Below are 15,015 nucleotides of genomic sequence, written 5' to 3' on the forward strand. Positions count from 1 at the left end.
GATAGAAGAAAAGCGGTGTTTTTGAGCAATTCTGAGGGAAAAAGTAGAGTTTTTGTTTATTTGTGTTCTGGTTTAGCAAGGAGCAGCTTTTGGCTTAGTAAGAGGGGGAGGGGGTTGCAGTGAAGACCCGAGAAAGAGTTTGCGGACTCTCCCCCGGCTCCTGGGTTCACACCCACCTCCGCCCGGCTGGGCCAATCTGGCGCCTCTGCGATCATTATTTAGGGGACGGGAATGTGAAATGCGAGGCAGGAGGTGTAAGAGTGACACGAGATGGAGGCGACCACGCGGACCCTTCAGCCGGAGAAGGAGGAAGGAAGGAAGGAAGGAGAAGCAACAGAGCAGAGACTCCTCTGCAAGCCGTGGCGAGAATGCAGCTGTGCCCCTGCAGCCTGTGGAGATCCATGGCAGGAGCGAGAGTTCCCAGCAGCTCCATGTGAGTGAGCCCGGACGGGAGAGGGACTGTGTGGGGAGGGGCCATGGCCCAGGCCGTGCTGGAGAGCCTGCACGCCGCAGAGCAGCCCCACACGAGAGGCAGAGACGAGCTGCAGCCTTTGGAGTCAGTGGGCATCGGAGCAGCCCGTGCAGGGCTGCCATGCGTGTGAGTTACCCCACGGACTCGCAGGGAGGACTGGTGTGGAGTTCACCGGTCCTGAGGAGGGACAAACGGCAGAAGCTATGGAGAACAGACTGACTGAAACCCCCACTGGCTGCCCCCCCGAACCGTTCAGGGGGGGACAAGGTAAAAGCCCCGGGATCAGGGCTCTGAGCCCGGGAAGAGGGGAGGGGTGGCAAGAAGGTGTTCTTCAAAAGGCTGGTTGGACTCTTCATTGATGTATTGCTCCGTGTTGTTTCATTTTGGTTATGTTTTGGGTTTTTGGGGGTATGTTTTAGTTGATGTTGCATTACACTGTTTCTCTGTTTTCTTCCCCAAAGCGAGTGGCCTGGTCTGCTTTGTCCTGAACCTTAAGCGGCAATTAAGCTCTCCCTGCCCTTGAGCAATTCTCAGCCACTTGGGTACTCTGGGCTAATCGTGGCCTTTGTTCCCTGATGGGCCTAAACCAGGACAATTTCTGAGAAGAAAAGTGAGGTTTTGTTGGAGTTTTAGGAGAAAAAGTGGGTTTTGGTGCAGTTTTGCAGGGAAAAGTGTAGTTTGGAAGAGTTTTGAGGGGAAAAGTGGGGATGGAGTAGATTTCTGAGGGCCAAAATCCGTGGAGTTGTGGGATCAAATGAGGTTTTGGTGCAATTCTGAGGGGAAAAGGTGGGATTTGGGTGGAGTTTTGAGGGAAAAAGTGAGGTTTTGGTAAATTTTTAAGGGGAAAAAGTGGGGTTTGGGTGGATTTTTTGAAAAAAACAAGTGTTTTGGTGGGGTTTTGAGGGGAAAAGTGGGGTTTTGTGGAAATTCTGAGGGTAAAAGTGGAGTTTGGGTGGTGTTTTGAGGGGGAAAATGGGGTTTAGGTGGAGTTTTGAGGGGAAAAAGGGGTTTGATGGAGTTTTGAGGGGAAAGATGCAGTTTTGGGGAACTTCTGGGGGAAGAAGCGGGGTTTTGGTGCAGTTTTGAGAGAAACAGTGGTGTTTTGGTGGAGTTCTGAGTGAAAAAGCGAGGTTTTGGAGGTCTTTTCAGAGGAAAAGTGGGTTTTGGGTGCTATTCTGAGGGAAAAAGTGTGATTTTTGGGAACTGCTGGGTAAAAAAGTGCCATCTTGAGGGCAAAAGTGGAGTTTGGGAAGCGTTTTGAGGGGAAAAAGTGGGGTTTGGGTGGATTTTGAATGCAAAAAAGGGGGGAGTTGGTGGGGTTTTGACAGGAAAAGTGGGGTTTGGGGGAATTCTGAGGGATAAAATGAGGTTTTGGTGCAATTGTGAGAGAAAAACTAGGATTTTGGAGGAGTTTTGAGGCTGTAAAGTGGGGTTTGAGTACATTTCTGAGAAAGAAAAGTGGCATTTGGGTGGAGTTTTGAGGGAAAAGATGAGGTTTTGGGGCATTTCTGAGGGAAAAGGTGGGATTTGGGTGGTGTTTTGAGGGAAAAAGCAGGGTTTTGGTAAATTTCTGAGAGCAAAAGTGGGGTTTAGGTGGAGTTTGGATGGAAAAAGTGAGATTTTGGAGTAATTCTGAGGGGAAAAGAGGGCCTTTGGGGAAGATGTGAGGAGAAAAGGGGTTTTGTGTGAGTTTTGAAGGACCAAGTGGGGTTTTGGAGGAGTTCTGAGGGATGAAAAGAGGTTTTGGGGTAATTGTGAGGGAAAGCAATTGGGATTTGGGTGTAGTTTTGAGAGGAAAAGTGGGGTTTTGGAGCAATTCTCAGGGGCAAAGTGGGGGTTTGTGTGGAGTTTTGTGAGAAAATATGTGTTTTTGTTGGGGTGTTTAAAGAAAAAATGAGTGTTTTGGGAAATCTTGAGGGGAAAGTGTGAGGTCTGGGTGGAGTTGTGAGAAAAAAAGGAAGGTTTTGGTAACTATCTGAGGTCCAAAGTGGGGGTTTGGCTGGAGGTTTGAAGGAACAAGTTGTTTTCTGTTGGGGTTTTGAGGGGAAAAGTGAGGGTTTAGGGGAGTTCTGAGAGATAAAATGAGGTTGGGGGCAATTCTGAAGTCAAGTGAGGTTTGGGTGGCGTTTTGAGTGGAAAAATGGGTTTTTGGGGAACTTACGTGGCAAAAAGTGGGGTTTTAGTAGAGTTTTGAGAAGAAAAGTAGGGCTTGGGGGGGATTCTGAGGGATAAAATAAGGTTTTGGCGCAATTCTGAGAGCGAAAGTGTGGTTTCAGTGGAGTTGTGAGGGATGAAAGGAGGTTTTTGGGCATGTCTGAGGGGAAAAGTGTGGTTTGGGTGGCATTTTCCAGGAAAACAGTTGGGATTTGGGTGGAATTTGATAGAGGAAAAGTGGTGTTTTTGAGCAATTCTGAGGGAAAAAGTAGAGTTTTTGTTTATTTCTGAGAGCAAAGTGAGGTTTTGTTGGAGTTTTAGGAGAAAAAGTGGGTTTTGGTGCAGCTTTGCAGGGAAAAGTGTAGTTTGGAAGAGTTTTGAGAGGAAAAGTGGGGATGGAGTACATTTCTGAGGGCCAAAAGCAGTGGAGTTGTGGGATAAAATGAGGTTTTGGTGCAATTCTGAGGAGAAAAGGTGGGATTTGGGTGGAGTTTTGAGGGAAAAAGTGAGGTTTTGGTAAATTTTTAAAGGGAAAAGGTGGGGTTTGGGTGGATTTTTGAAAAAAACAAGTGTTTTGGTGGGGTTTTGAGGGGAAAAATGGGGTTTTGTGGAAATTCTGAGGGTAAAAGTGGAGTTTGGTGGTGCTTTGAGGGGGAAAATGGGGTTTTGGTGGAGTTTTGAGGGGAAAGGTGCAGTTTTGGGGAACTTCTGGGGGAAGAAGCGGGGTTTTGGTGCAGTTTTGAGGGAAACAGAACTCCACCAAAACACCACTGAGTGGAAAAGTGAGGTTTTGGAGGTATTTTCGAGGAAAAGTTGGTTTTGGGTGCTATTCTGAGGGAAAAAGTAGGATTTTTGGGAACTGCTGGGTAAAAAAGTGCCATCTTGAGGGCAAAAGTGGAGTTTGGGAAGCGTTTTGAGGGGAAAAAGTGGGGTTTGGGGGAATTCTGAGGGATAAAGTGAGGTTTTGGTGCAATTGTGAGAGAAAAACTAGGATTTTGGAGGAGTTTTGAGGCTGTAAAGTGGGGTTTGAGTACATTTCTGAGAAAGAAAAGTGGCATTTGGGTGGAGTTTTGAGGGAAAAAGTGAGGTTTTGGTAAATTTTTAAAGGGAAAAATTGCGGTTTGTGTGGATTTTTGAAAAAAACAAGTGTTTTGGTGGGGTTTTGAGGGGAAAAGTGGGGCTTTGGTGCAGTTTTGCAGGCGAAAGCTGGGATTGAGTACATTTGCGAGGGCAAAGAGCGGTGGAGTTGTGGGCTAAAACGGGGTTTTGTTTCAATTGTGAGAGCAAAAGTGTGGGTTTGTGTGGAGTTTGCAAGGAAAAAGTGTGTTTTTGTTGGGATTTTGAGGGGAAAAGTGAGGGTTTAGGGGAGTTCTGAGAGATAAAATGAGGTTGGGGGCAATTGTGAAGTCAAGTGAGGTTTGGGTGGCGTTTTGAGTGGGAAAATGGGTTTTTGGGGAACTTAGGTGGCAAAAAGTGGGGTTTTAGTAGAGTTTTGAGAAGAAAAGTAGGGTTTGGGGGGGTTCTGAGGGATAAAATAAGGTTTTGGCGCAATTCTGAGAGCAAAAGTGTGGTTTCAGTGGAGTTGTGAGGGATAAAAGGAGGTTTTTGGGCATGTCTGAGGGGAAAAGTGGGGGTTTTGGTGGTTTTCTGAGGCGGCAAAAGTGGGGTTTTGAGGGTATTTCTGTGGGGAAAAGTGTTTGATTTGGTAGAGTTTTGAGGGGAAAAGTGAGCTTTTGGGGAAATCCTGAGGGGAAAGTGTGAGGTCTGGGTGGAGTTGTGAGGAAAAAAAGGAAGGTTTTGGTCAATATCTGAGGTCCAAAGTGGGGGTTTGGGTGGAGGTTTGAAGGAACAAGTTGTTTTCTGTTGGGATTTAGAGGGGAAAAGTGAGGGTTTGTGGGAGTTGTGAGGGATAAGATGAGGTGTGGGGGCAAATCTGAGGGGAAAAGTGAGGTTTGGTTGGCATTTTACAGGAAAACAGTTGGGATTTGGGTGGAATTTGATAGAGGAAAAGCAGTGTTTTTGAGCAATTCTGAGGGAAAAAGTAGAGTTTTTGTTTATTTCTGAGAGCAAAAGGGAGGTTTTGTTGGAGTTTTAGGAGAAAAAGTGGGTTTTGGTGCAGCTTTGCAGGGAAAAGTGTAGTTTGGAAGAGTTTTGAGAGGAAAAGTGGGGATGGAGTACATTTCTGAGGGCCAAAAGCAGTGGAGTTGTGGGATAAAATGAGGCTTTGGTGCAATTCTGAGGGGAAAAGGTGGGATTTGGGTGGAGTTTTGAGGGGAAAAGTGGGGTTTGGGTGGATTTGTGGAAAAACAAGTGTTTTGGTGGGGTTTTGAGGGGAAAAGGTGGTGTTTTGGTGGAGTTCTGAATGAAAAAGTGAGGTTTTGGAGGTATTTTCAGAGGAAAAGTGGGTTTTGGGTGCTATTCTGAGGGAAAAAGTGGGATTTTTGGGAACTGCTGGGTAAAAAAGTGCCATCTTGAGGGAAAAAGTGGAGTTTTGGAAGCATTTTGAGGGGAAAAAGTGGGGTTTGGGGGAGTTGTGAGGGATAAAATGAGGTTTTGGTGCAATTCTGAGAGAGAAAAAAAAGGATTTTGGAGGAGTTTTAATGCAAATTGCCTTTGCATCAGGCCAGTGCAGAGAGCCTCAGGTTCCATCAGAAATCATCTGCTGGTTGTTTCAAGTGCAGAGCACAGAGTCTGGCTAAATGTCCAGCAAGAACTGTAAAGGGAGAATCCCAGGCAACAGATGTGAAAAGGGGGGTGGAAAAGGGAGGGAGAATTCTCAAGTCCAGGTGGGCAAAATGTCAAACCAAAGCCAAAGTAAAGTCCCCAGGAGATCAACAGAAACTTGTCACCACTGCAGTGAGAGGGAGACTTTTAAAACACCCGTTGTTTGCTCTTCCAGATGCTGGGTTAGTGAGGAAACACTGGGCTGGAGAAGAGCAGGAAAGAACAGGCAGCTGCGTCATTGAAACACCATCACTCAGTTTTGCTACTACCCAGACGACAGCCAAAGTATGTGCTGTAGAAGATACCACATCTGATGTTTTCCTTTATGTGACAATAAAAGGTGAAAAGGTAAGATATTTTTATCTCTACAAACCTCTTTGTGCACTGTGCTGTAGAAGTTATAACTTTGTGACAAATTTAAGACCGAAAAGTGTTATTTGCAAGTGAATTTTGTAATTTGCCATATACAGTAGAAGTGCAATCATTAACTTATTAGAAGATTTATTTTCTAAATCTGTTGTTTGTGAACTTTGGAATGAATTCTGTGAGGTGGAAACTTGTGAAGCGCTTTGGAAGGTATTGACAAGCAAATGAAGTCCCCCAAGTACTTCAGATGAACAACTATGTGAATTTACTGTACTCTTGTCTTTCTTTGTGATACACTTAAAGATATTTCAAGAAGGCAGTTGCATGGTGTTATGAAAATAAATACAAGTTCATATGTGCATAAGGCTGAATTCCCAAACAGTTGGGAGAAAGGAAGAAAGCTCGTTGCACTTACCAAAGTGCGTAACTCCTGCTAAATCTCTGCTGCAGCTACTGTCAGACTTAAGCAGCTGCGTAGTAGACAAAAATAAATGTGTTTGCAAACTGCTGCCATTTGGAGTATTTTACCAAGACTTTTAACATTAGAGCTGTGGTCTTCACTGTAGACAATAACTTGGATTACATCTTAATTTGAATACCTTCTCTGTTCAGAATCACAGTTGGCAAGTGTCACTTCTCTCTGAGCCAGTAAGAACTTTGAAGTTGAATATTGTTTTTTCCTGCCAGGTTTGGATGCACTCTGAATCAAAGGGACATAAAACTAAGATAGTTTTTCTAAAAATGTTTAAAGCTCATAGAAAACTGAGCACAGAATTTTAGGCAAAAGCATGAAACTGGTAAGTAACACCTGTTTGGAGAACATAGAGGAAGATATGACCAACTTTCCTGCCGTGGAATGAGTACTCTTCAGAAAGCATTTGTACATACTGCATATGTCTTCCTGTTGTCTCCAGCTTCAAGTAAATTCTAAAGCAGTATGTGATGGTGACTTGCTTGTTGATTCTGGTCAGTCAAAGACTTGCGTTTTTTAGGTATGCATTAATGATGATCTCGTCTTAAGCAGCTTTGCTCATTTTGAGCAAGCTGAAGAGAATGCAGTGAGTTCAGCAGATTATCAGGAGACCCAAACATCATTAAATCTTGACTCTCTTCCAATGAAAGTTGTTAATCCTGCACTTGATTTGAGGACAGTGCTGCTCCAGCAGAAGGTATCAACAGATCCTGAAACAAGTGGGAACCGTGTGTGTTGGCAGCAATCATTCATGCAGTGCATCATTTGTCTTTACCTGGATATATTGAACTACTGTATCAGTTGGAATCCAACAAGTGGAACAAATGGTATCCTAACAAACACTGCCTATGTATCAGACTTTACAAAGAGCAATCAAATCAGCAGATGCAGGAATATTCTAAAGCATTTTGTACTTGATAAGACAAAGGGTGAGTTTCAGGGTCATTTGTTGATATGCTGAAAAGCATTAGATACTGTTGAAATAACTTGTAGCATTGATCAGTGATACCTTACTGTTTGATTTGAGTTTAGAGGGATTTCTCTACACAGAGGTAACTTGAATGTTTTCTGTGAGTTGTCTTGTTTAAAACAGACTTGAATCACTATAAATATCCTCTGTCCTTGTTCCCTCGGTTCATTTGCATATCTTTATGTAACTACAACTGTCTTTTGGTTGTTCTTTTTGCCATTAGAAAATGAGACAAGCAGAGAAAGAAGTCAGTTGCAATTAACTATAAAAAGACTGGCCTTTCATAGATTCAGATAATCCCAAACGTGTTTCTGCATCTTTTAAAATTGTCTTTCTAGATCTTGCTGTATCTGGTTCTGTTCTTGAAAAGACATGACAAAGCTCCAACACAGATGACAGTGAAACTACCACATCTGTAAGTGTTAGATTTTCTATTCAAATGTCAGAATGAATTAAGTGAAGCATCTGTAAGGCAGATTAGGAATACTGTAGTCAGCTATCACGTCCTTTTCTGTAACAAATCTGGGACTAACTCTTGATCTAGTTAAAAGAGAGCGTTGTCCTTCAAGTTTGTGGTTCTGGTGGTTTTGGTTTTTTAGATTGCAACGATGGACTTTGAACAGGTTGTGTCTCCTTTTGTGCTCACTTGCTCTAGTGCTGTGAAGATGTGTAGTGGTTCTGTGTGGCCAGCTTTTGGTAGTTGTTGGTGGAATACAGGGGCGGATTCTTCAAAGAAAGAGCTGCCAGAAGCTATAGCTTGAGATGTGAACATGAACTGATTCTCCTGTGTGATTGATGTTCTTCTTGCATGCTTGATTCTTAATGAAGAAAATTCGGTTAGGTAAGAAAACCACCTTGAGCTCAGTAATCTTGTTTTTCTAAAATGTTGCTCTTAAACAGTATTTTACTGCCAGAGAAGGGTTTGTCTTTTCTTGATAGATTGTCCAAACAATCCCAGGATTGCCTTTCAAGGAAAATCCAGCAGTTCACACAGACAGGTATGGTACAGTATGTTACATATTTGAAACAATTGTGTAGTCAGATAATTAGGAGCTGTAGTATGTTTCCAGTTACTCTTCTTAGACAGCTAAAAGGGCAGAGGGTAAGACAAGATGTGTGCACATGGTATTGGGGAAGGAGGCCATTAGAAGCTGCTGATACTTATCCAGACCACAGTAAAAATAGCAATTCTTTCTAAACAGTAGCTTGAAAACAAGGCTGTGATGAGGCAGTATGTTTCTGCACACTCAGCATATTCAGTTGCCTTCTTTTATTCTTAGTGTGATTGATAAAGTTTTCAAGCTGAATGAAATCTGACTGAGTTGATTTGTGCAAGGCTTTTATTATGCTGCAAATCACTTGCTGCATATGTAAACAAGCTGAGGGGTGTTTTTAATTCAAGTTTTAACTGTTGCAAAGATACATTGTTTCATGTTTTTGCAACTTTAAGACACCTTTTTCCTGCAGTCCCATCTGATTTTCTTCTGAAGTTGAGGAACCCACCAATTGTCTTGGTTAAAAAAACCTTTGGGTTATTTTCAGATACCTAAAACCTAATAGTAAATTTTACATCCAAAATGGTACTTTTTGATTTCTTCTGTCATATTTGAGGGTTTTTGTTGGCACAGGTAATACATCAGAGATATTTTGTAGGTGAACTGTTTCGTGCCATTTTAGAAATATTGGTGATATTTATCGATTACACTTTCCTTTTGCATTTCCATTGAATTTAATATTTGTATATTTCTCAGGCTTCAGCAGTGCTTAAATTCTGATCCTTTGAACACACATAGAACTGAAAATGAGCAACAGGTAATTCCAGGATATAACTTCCATTTAAACCTCTGCAAACGTGTGTCATATATGTGGAAGGTGTGAGTAGTGTTGAGGCTACAAGAGTGGTCATTGTGGAGGGACTCTGTGGAGGGACATCAGGGACTGAATCCAGCCACATCAGCAACAAGACCAGACCAAAGGTCAGCAAGCCAGCAAAGTTGGTGGTGCCTCTGTGAAAATATGAAGGGCAAAAAAAAATGCAGGGGAATAGACAAAAAGAAAAAAAGCAAGAAACAGAGGCAATGGCCAAGTCAGGGGACAGTAGGAGTCTCAGCACTGTTCTGTGTGACGTGTGTGTGAGTTGTACTTCATTTGTGTTTAGCATTTCGTTGTCTAATTCTTCTCAAAAAAAATAGTTTTTAAGTTGGATGTAAGCTCAAACCCATTTACTAAGTATTGCCTTTGTCATCTATTTCATATGGTTTCAGAGTTTCAAAATCTTGAAGAAAGAAACTTTGTCTTTCTTGGCAAGAAAATGAAGCCACCATCAATTCTGGAAACAGCATCATTTCTTGAAGATCTGGAACGAGTAATGCTAATGTAATACATTACATTTAGTATTTTTAAGACTAATATCATACCTTAACTTTCAGATACTAAATATGACAGTAGCTAATTTTGATTGAGGAATGTGTAGGAGGTTGTTCATACGGTTGAGTAAATTATGCTTCAGAGAGACTGTAGAATTGTACAGTTTCATCTGATCTATCAACCACTGCTACAAATGATGGCATTTGAATGAGATGTAAGAATTTAAGTCCTCATCCCAGAAGAACTCTTATCATATTGTGTGTTAAGGAAATGTATTATGCAGTGGGTCAAAGGCTTTTAAATTGCTCATTGCTTTGTGTTGCCTTGTTGGTGTTTCAAGCACACGATTTTCAGGTAGAACTCTTTATTTCTCTTTCTGTAGGAACTTACTTGGAAAAAAGTTTTAGGCCCTAACTCCACTGAATCTTACTGTTGGCCACCAATAGCTCAAGGATGTGATGCAGTTGCCATCTCATATCAGGGAAATAATCCTTTCTTGTATATTCCACCAATTCTTACACTTTTGCAGTTGAGCAGTTGCTACAAACCTTGAGAAACAGGAGTGGAGGATGTATATATTAGAGTACTGCAGGCTTTGTGTTCTAAGGTGCAAATGTCAATGAATGATCCAAAAGGTAGTGCATGTTGAGAATGGGTGCATCTCATGTAGTCTTAGAGTATCTTCATGATGCTTCCCAGGTTATTTAGGCCATCTGCTTAGACATTGACAGAGATGGACTGCATGAGTGTGGCAGTCTGTAACTTATTTATCAAGTAATATCTAACAAGTGGTTAATGTCATATCACTTCGATACTCGATGAAGCTTGATTTTTAAGGGGCTGTTACATAGTGAAATGGAAATGTCTGGTTTGATTTTTAAAACATTGTCATTCATTTTCTAATGCATTAGATCACAGAAACATAGACTTACTGAGGCTGTAAGGGACCACTGAAAATGGCTCACACAGCTCCAAGACAGACAAGATGTTTCTGCTTCTATGAAACTTTTGGACCTTTCACCGTGTGTTGCTGCACATCCATTTGTCTCCAGCTTGGTGCACGGTTCCTCGGGCCTGTACCATCTGCATTGAAGAGGTGATATGGTGTTAAAAGCTTCTGTTTGAAGCATTGAAAGGCTTGTTTTGCGGATTTTAGTTTTGCCCTAAATTCTGAAACAGTACAATGACTAAGATTCTAAACAGTTGTCTCATGCTCTACTGTAACTCTTTTGTACATCCACACCTAGCCACTAGCACTTATCTTGTGTCCTGGGTGGAAGAAGGCACAACTTGTTTTTGAGCTACTGAAAACATACCAGAGATGCTCCAGACAGCTTCATCCAATGTTGTTAATACTTGGGCAGAACAAAGAAGCAGCTAAAAGTGTGAAAATCTGAGGAAGTAAGAATACTCCTGTCGTCTGAATGACACTTGAATGCAATGTGGGCTGTCTTAGTTGCACAAAACTGTAAGAAATGAAGTTTTACTTTTTCCTATCAAGTGATCATTTTGTTTCTTAGATGCTGTAACTCTAGTGATGCATGAAGCTTCATTAATGGTATTTAACAGTAAATAGTATTAAAGCTGTTAAAATGATCTGTGTTTTTGCAAGTCTCATAACCACTTTTTTTAGTCAAATGAGTGGGAGGGGTTTGCTGAGGTTCATGCTGAATTAAGATTCATCATAGATGTTCCTGATTTAGAGGCAGGTTTTACAATAGTGGTTTTATTTTTACATGTGTGTATTTTTACATACATGTGTAGATATGGAAGATACAATATTGGCTTTAATTTGTTGTTAAAACCAAACTTCTAAAGGCTATGCTTGAATGTATTTAAATATTTACCTTCTGTCGATCTGGTTCTACCATGGTCTTGTTGGGAAATGAAATGACATCCTGCTCTGTAAAGCTGTTAACAAAGACTTTTCAGTGTTTCAGAAACACAGTTTTGCCTACTCAGATCTTAAAGACACACAGGGGTAAAGAAATAGAAGCGAACTAAAATGACTGTTGACTAGAAGTCAGAACATGGAGTTATATGGTCCCTATTTAAAACAAACCAAAACAAAAAACCCCAACCAAAAATCAAACACACACAAATATCCAAACAAAAATACCTTACCACCAAAACCAACCAAAAACACCCTTCCCATAACTTCAAGATGATGCATCTGAAATGCAGTTGAGACCTTCTTCATAAAACTAGTGTGTCATGATGTGGAATGTAAATTAATGTTAACAGTTGTCCTTTACCGACTTGTAGGTGAGGTAATAGTGCCTGCACCATATTGCCTCCTGAGACTGTCTGAACGTCACCCGCTGTTTCGTAATCTTTGCCATCTTGTTCTTGATGAGGTTGAGGTGCTGTTCTCTGATACTCCTGAACAGGTAAATAGCTTACATGTTCAGATGGGAAAATACTGTTCAATTGTGCAAGTGTTTTGAAAGCAAGTGTCACCCACTGAAAACAAACACCTTCCTGAACCCCAGTGGTAGAGTTGAAAAGAAAATGAAGTTTGAAAACCTCACATTTGTATACTTCTGGCAGAATGAAGTATTGGAGAAGTGGAGTTGTAATCAGTCAAAGCAGACTTTGCCTTGTTTTTTTCTTTAATCAGTGAGCCCTGTCTTGCCCTGGTCTAAGCTACTGCTCCATTATGCTGTTGTCTTTTGCTGTGGATGGTTTCCAAAGCAGTTGACTTTTGTTTTTGTTCCATTTGGTAGCGGTGGTTTCAGTGTAGGGGTCTTTAATCTGCTTTAAGGTCTTGTCTGTAAGAAACTTCATTTTTCCTCTTAGCAGCACTGTTTAAACAGTAGAATGAAAGGCAGAAGTGAATGATCAAATAGTCTTGGAAGCATTTTCTTGTGTTCTTGGGTCTTAATGACAGTGCAGATAAAGAAGGAGCTGATCACAGTCTTATAAGAGGAACAGCATCAAGTTCCATGTTGACCAGGATGTATCAGTATCAGATTTTTTTTAAATCATTAACCTTCTAATATTATCTATTAAAAAATTGGTGATAAGACTAAAGGGCTGTGCTTCTAGCTGTGATAAGCTAGAGAAAGTCCTTAGTGGAAACAGGTTGCCCAATTTGCTGTGTGTGAAGCTGTTAAATGTGCCTTTGTAGCAGCAAATATCAAGTCATAAATTAGATGATATGTCTTCTTTATCCAGTGGGCTATTGCTGTTTTCTCTTCAGACTGCTCTTTCTGTTGTGCTATTGGACTTCCTGAGACGGAGTGTGGATATAACATTAAAATTGTGGGAGAGGTAATTCTCAGTTTCTCAAAAACATTTGTCTTGAATAGGAAAAACAAAGATGCTCTTTCAGCGGGGAATGGTCATTTGAAAATGTTTGAGCTATTTGATAAAGATTTGATTGTAGCTCTTCTAAAGTATTGTTACAGAAAGGGTATGTTATTGCAGCTAGGGGTAAGTTTAGTGGCAGGTTGAGAAAGATGTCTCAGAGCTGTGCCAGAGCTCTATATTACTTTAAAGTGTGGTAGAGCTTTGCCAAAAATCCTGCTGTTGTTCCACAGCTGAACTGCACGTCACTTAGGTCAGCAGTACACCAGGAATGTGTGAGCTCTGTCTTAGTGGGTTTCACTTGTTAGAAGTAATTTAATGCTGCACACACACCATTGGGGCTCTGGGGTTTGGTTTTTTTTGACAAGTCTGCTGTCTGCCTCTGACCTCTTGGATTTGCTTTTGCCTAGGCTTAGTTTGGGTTTTTTTTCAGATTTGAACTGCTCCTTTTCCTGAGACTTCCATCTTTTGTGACTGGAAAGAACAGTGGGCTGAAACAGTTTGCTTTTTACTGCTGCTACGTACTCGTTGGAACAGGATAAGAGGATAGAAACTGACTTCTGCTTTTTCTTGATAGGTGTTTACTATATGAGATTGTTACAAGAAACCCGTTATTGCTGAAGAATGGAAGTATTCACAGCAAATTATTGCTGTTGGAACTCATTGGAATAAGCGTACAGCACACTAGATAAAGGAGCTCATGAACGATCCTTGCGATGTGGTAACAGCCATTGAAGAAGCTTCCATCTACGGAAATGTGCAACAGGTAAGAGTTTGGGGATGGTGTCACTCTTTGTTCACGACACTGTTTTGCTGTTTGCACTGATTGAGGTCAGTATACATGAGCAGTGCTACAGGGCTGAATGGACTGTCCAGTTGCACGTCCCGCGAGTGCAGCGAGGGAACTCTTGGAAGACCTGTGTCAGTTAATCACTGAACCAGCTGAAGGTCTTTTTTAAGCCTGAGATGAAGGTGCACTCTCCAGTATTTTATTGTTAGTGCAAATGAGCCTGAGTTTGGTACAAAGTACTTGCAAATGCTATTGTTTGTGACCAGAATGTTCCGAATGTTTTTGTGGTTGTTGATTGAGTGGCAGAACTACAAGTGAGTTTTCCAAAGACAGAGCTAGTAAAATGCTTGTTTGACTGCTCTGTGCCACACAGTGCAGAAATTAATTTGACCTAATATTTTGAGAAAGCTACTGTATATCCTGAGGTGTCTTCTCATGGAACTTCCAGTCAGTGTGGTGTAGAGCTGAAGAATTGTATAAAATGTTACAAGTATGATCTGAATTCTTCAGTGACTCAAAACATAATCATTTAGGGATTGAGAATGTTGGGAAGTCTCTAAGACCAGACATTCTGAGCATGACATGAAACTGGAAAAACATCACTTTTTGTGAAAAGTCTAGTGATTTGGCAGCACTGCAAATGTCCATGTTTTGGGGCTTTTTTTAAGACTATCTGAGGTAGTGCACTGTGCTTATGGAGTGTGAAACTTCTTCAGTGGTACTTCAGTGAGAAACTTCAACACTGACAAATCATCAAAAATCACAGGTATAAGAAAATACCGATGTGAGATTTTGATTGTGATGGGTTTTAATTTTGCTTCTGGAAGCTGTCAGAAATTCACACCCTTTGTGAGAATTGTATATTGTACATTATAAGTTTAACAGAAGATTTAGGATTTACCAATGTTGTTTGACATATAACAATGCTTCGTGTTTCTTAAAAGAAGAAATACACAGTAAAGCATGTCTAGATTACATGAATTACCAGCCCTCTGGTTTGTATCCACCTTTAGGTTGTACAGCCTTGTATGGACAGTGAAAGAACCGCTGTGTTACTCAAAATACTGGCTTTTACCCACAGTAATCTTCAGAAGGTGCTGACATTCACTAATTCAGGAGATGAGGCAGAATTGTTCATCGGGTGAGCATCATTTGACACAGGTAAGTGGGGTTTTTAATTATTAAGATATAACAAACTAAAATATCTTGACTTCTAAGAATAAAGGAGGTTTGTGAATTTGGAATTTAACTACTTCTGCTAAAAATAGCCCAAACCCTGCCCTTCTGCCAGCTAGAAGAAAGGCTGACAGGAATGTCTGACACAGAATGCATTCATGATGACATTTTGAACTATGTTCTGTCTCATTTTGATAAATCCCAATATGGTTCCT

This window comes from Colius striatus, unplaced genomic scaffold, assembly GCF_028858725.1.
Source record: "Colius striatus isolate bColStr4 unplaced genomic scaffold, bColStr4.1.hap1 scaffold_36, whole genome shotgun sequence".
In the NCBI taxonomy this organism is placed as follows: domain Eukaryota; kingdom Metazoa; phylum Chordata; class Aves; order Coliiformes; family Coliidae; genus Colius; species Colius striatus.